The following is a 5181-nucleotide window of genomic DNA, read 5'->3' as shown; positions in this document are numbered from 1 at the left end:
GGAGGGAGGGAGGGTGAGGAATTGAGTACTGCTTCAGCAGGGGACTTGGAAAAAATTTAATATTCACAAAGTCTTCTTCTGTAACATAAATATTTGTTTTGGTCAAATTCTTTGAAACTCCCTCTCTCAGAGATCTGAAGAGCATATGTTACTGCATCAGACTTAGAATGTATCATGGCCAAGTTGAACCAGGAAACCACCCCACTCCCCACCTTCATTAGTGGAATCATTTCCCCCTTGCAGGTTCTAAATCATTCTTGGGACACTGAAGACATTAGCTGAGGTGAAACTATGTGACTTGCAGATGTGCCAGGGAGGTGGTGCCGAGCAACAGGCCTGAAACACTTTCTGTGCTTGGAAGAGATAATGTGTCTCCCTCACTTCATGTTTTATCTTCCAAGTATTCTTCTGGTATGTGCAGTTTTGCTTATCTGACCATTGTTCATTTCTTTCTGGCTTTATTTGAGGGATTGTTTTTCCAGAGGAAAATGTGGTTCATTTCTAATTCCCCGTATTTATTATTGTTCGGTTGTGAATGTCTTTGGACTTGACAGTATGTGCCCCTTTTCCTTCTCTCTCTAAGAACTTTATGTGTATAACTTTTCTTCTTTTCACACATCTGCCATCATAGGCACCACTGCAGCCTAATCAGGCCCAGGACTCAGGGGAGACTCAGGAAAGCATGGATGCTACTCATCCCAAAAGCTCTGGCTTACGTGGGTTCATTGAGTTCTTTGAGCCAGGCAATGTCTCCTAGGGGCTATCGATCTAGAGCAGGGGTCAGCAACTTTTGAGACGGAAGAGCCGCCAGGGGTCAGAAAACTGTGGCTAACAAACCTCTGAAGTAAAATTTAAAATGAAAATAAAAGCATCATAGTTTCATTTATAAAATTTTTAAAGGATATTATTCACATAATGGTGATTATGTAAAAATATGTTATGGCTCTCGAATAATTTTTAAATTGTTGTGAGGGACAGGATTGGCTCTTCCAGGGGTTGGCAAACTTTTGAGACGGAATGTACCCAAAGAGCCACATGTGGCTCGCGAGCTGCAGTTTAGTGAGTCCCTGGAAGAACTCACAGGCTAGTGTAATTACCTATTTACAGAAATGTATACAGAAGCAATTAGAACACTAGTTTATAAATATCAAAAAAGTTTAGAGCTTCTTCTTGGGGTGGGCTACTCAAAAGTGAGGTAATGATGAGTAGTCTTTTGAAGGACAATTTGAGGTTTTCTAAGTGGACCAATAAGTAGGACATCCCAGATAAGGAGGCTTATTAAGTTATTACTTTGTCCATTTTTCCATCCATCCATCCATCCATCCATCCATCCATCCATCCATCCATCCATCCATCCATCCATCACCTATCATGTGCCAGAAATATTTTAGATAGTGGCAATACTAAGTGAATAAGAAGAGTCTCTGCCCCCAAAGAGTTCACAATAGATGTGGAAACAAAAGCTGAGATGTTTTAAGAGCTGTTATAGAAGTCTATGGCACAGTGGGGTCACAAGGGGGGAGCTATCTCCCTCTGACGGAGGCTTCAGGAAAAGCTTCACAAAGGGGATGATGTTAGAACAGAATTATAGACAAGTGACTGTTTACCTGGCTCGTTCGAAAGAGGGTGAAGAAGGCAAAAGAACATTCCAGGCAGAGCGTGCACAAATAGCCTCGCACAACTTGGTGAACTGCAAGGAATTCAGCCTGATTGGAGCTTCAGGTGTAGGTGGGGGGGCACAGGGATGGAAAAGCCTGAAGAGGCGGCGGGCGGGGGCATGTCTGGAGGACCACAGATAGCAGAAAGTCGAGGCACAGTGACGTCACTTACAGACCTGAGGTCAGGGAAGGAGAAGACATAGAGGAGGGGAAGGGCCACCACAGGAAGACCCTGGAATGCTGGTAGAAAGCAAATGGAGCTTTGCCTGGTCAGTGATGGGGGCCATGGATGGATTGAAAACCTTACTGATTTTAATTGTGTATTTGTAGAAATTTACATGTGATAAAGTTTGCTCTTCTTGGTGTATAGTTCTATGAGTTTTGACAAATGCATACAGTCATGTACCAACCCTCACAGACAAATAGAATACTTCCATCATCCCCAAAGAATCCCTCACGCTTCCCTTTGGAGCCAACTTTCCTCCCATCTCAGGCAAGAACTGATCTGTTTCCTATTCTTATAAGTTTGCCTTTTTCAGAACATCTTATAAGTGGAATCATGTAATATATAATCTGTTGAATCTGTTCTTTCTCTTAGCGTAGTGCATTTGAGATTCATCCATGTGGTGTGTGTATTAGCCGTCCGCTCCCTTTTATTGTCAAGCAGTGTTCCATTGTATGTATGTCCTACAGTGTTTACCCACGTCACAGTTGGGGTACATTTGGGTTACTTTCATTTTTGTTTTTTATTAGTGAAGCTGCTATGAATATTCAGGTAATAGTTTTTTGTGTGAAAATAAGTTTTCATTTTTCTTGAGTTAATACCCAAGAGTGGAATTACTGGGTCACGCGTATATTTAACCTTATAAGAAATGGTCAAAGTGTTTTCCAAAGTGCTTATATCTTTGCATTTCTATTGGCAATGTAAGAGCATTCCAGTTGCTCCATATCCAACTCTTGGTATTGTCAGTTTTTTTTTAATTAAGAAATTTTCTTTTTATTTTAGTTATTCTCATAGGTGTGAAATGGTATCTCACTGTGATTTTATTTTACATTTCCCAAGTGACTAGTGATGTTGAAAATCTTTTAGTGGTGTGTTTGTGTGTGTGTGTGTGTGTGTGTGTGTGTGTGTGTGTGTGTATGTGTATGTATGTGTGTGCATGTGTTTTGCCATCCATGTATCTTCTTTGGGAAGTGTATCTTCAAATTTATTGCCCAATTAATTTTATTGGGTTGTTCATTTTCTTACTCTTGAGTTTGGAGAGTTCTTTATATATTCTGGATAGAATTCCTTTATCTGATATATAGTTTACAAATATTTTCTTCCAGTCTGTGGTTTGTTTGATTTTCTCAACAGAATCTTTGGAAGAGCAGAATCTTTTCATTTTGATGTGTCTAGTTCATTTACTTTTATAATGGATCCTACTTTCAGTGTATTTTCTAAGAAATCTTTGCCTAAACAAGGTTGTAAGGATTTTATCCTATTTTTTTTTTTAGAAATCCTATAGTTTAAGTTTTGCATTTAGGTCTACCAGGGGTGCCCAAAAAATGTATACAAGAGGACTCTTTGGTCAACATTGCTCAAGCAGTAGCTTGCCGTAATCAGAAGTGTCTGGATGCTGATGGTAACATCTTGAGCACCTCTTGTAATTGCAGAAGTCAAATGTGACTTGTATTCATTTTTTTTGATTGGTATATATTGACTATTACAATTTTAATACAGTTTTCCTTTCATAAAATGTGTATACATTTTTTTGGTACCCTCTGTATAATAGATTTTGAGTTAATTTTTGTGTAAGGTAAAAGGTATGGGTAGAGGTTTATTTCTTTTTAATTTTTAGAAGACTTTAATATTTTTTAAGAGCAGGTTTAGGTTCACAGCAAACTTGAGAGGAAGGTCCAGAGATTTCCCATATAACTCTTACCCCACACATGCATAGCCTCCCCCATTATCAACTTTTCCCCCAAGAGTGATACATTTGTTACAATTGATGAACCTATGGTGACACATCATAATCACTTAAAGTCCATAGTTTACATTAGGGTTCACTCTTGGTATTGTAGATTTTATGGGTTTGGACAAATATATAATGACTTAATGATATATAGTGGAATAGGCAGTATATAGCCCTTTCAGATTGGTTTCTTTCAGTTAATAATATGTATTGAAGGTTACTCTATGTTTTTTTCATGACTTAATTAATATCTCATTTCTTTTTAGTTAGCACTGCATAATATTCCATTGTCTGGATATACCACTGTGTTTTTATTTACCTACCGAAGGACAACTCAGTTGTCCCCAAGTTTTGGCAAGTATGAATAAAGCTGCTATAATCATGAAGTTCATTTTATTTCATTTAAGATTGCATTTTAGTAAGCTTGCTCTAGCAACAATGTGGAGAATATATTGGAGGACCAAGAAAAAGATTGGGTTGAATGTTTCTTAATTAGTTTACCTCTTACTATTTTAGGATGTGTTGTACATAATTGTTAGGTACATGGGAAAAGCATTTTCCATGCAGTGATTGCTGGCATACACGAAGCAATTCAACTCATTTGACCAATCTGAGTGGTAAAGTATTTAAAAAATATACCACAGCCTGTTGGATGTTTGACTCAGTGATTTGGGCATGTAAACACAGCCTGAACCCTTCTTTTGACCTAATATTTACTACTTTCTTTATCACTTAGTGGATACAAGGAATTTAAAAAAAAGAATGTTTCCTGTTTTATGTTTCATGATTTTATATCTGAGTGAAATGATTAGTAGTGTGCTTTGCTTTGCTAATACTCAAGGTGGTATCATGATATTAAGGGAATATACATTTACTTTGATTAATGGATAAAATAATCTTGTTTTAAGAAAATCTAAGTGTTGGCTTATAAAACATCAAATCCCAGAGATTGATTGTTATCTATTCTGTAGGCAGTAAAGATAATACATAAGAAAATGAAGCTATTTCTTTTGCCATTTAAAGCTTCATTTTCAGTGAATAAAGTCTTTGTGTTTCTTGAATTTCGTTTAATTGATTTAGAAGCTATCAAGTGGGAGGTAAAATTAGAGGATAGGAATTTAGGCTATGGAATCTGACACTTTGGTTCAAATTCTAGTTTCACTAACTGTGTAACATTGGGAAAGATACTTAAATGCTATGATCTCATTTCCTTCTTTGTACAGTGGGAATGATACTGATGGTACTTATGTATAGGTTCTTGTGAAAATTAATTGAACTAGTACCTTACAATGCTTAACCAAGACTGATATGTAGTATGTGATCAATGAATGTGATCTATTATAAACATTAACAAAACAAAGAGCCTATTTAAAGGCACTGTGCAGAAATGTAACAGTAAAATAATATATGGCTTCCTTCCTCAAGGGGTTTACAATTTACAATCTAAAGAGCTACCACCTAAAATCCAAACAGAATGAAATAAGTATTGTATTTTACTTATAAGATGAGATGAGGCTAGAGTGATTAATGATTCCTGGGTGAATCAGAGGATGCTTCAGCCAAGGGTG

The sequence above is a fragment of the Hipposideros armiger genome, unplaced genomic scaffold (genome assembly GCF_001890085.2).
Source record: "Hipposideros armiger isolate ML-2016 unplaced genomic scaffold, ASM189008v1 scaffold_318, whole genome shotgun sequence".
Classification (NCBI taxonomy): domain Eukaryota; kingdom Metazoa; phylum Chordata; class Mammalia; order Chiroptera; family Hipposideridae; genus Hipposideros; species Hipposideros armiger.
The sequence above is the reverse complement of the archived record's forward strand: the minus strand, read 5'-3'. Positions refer to the sequence as shown.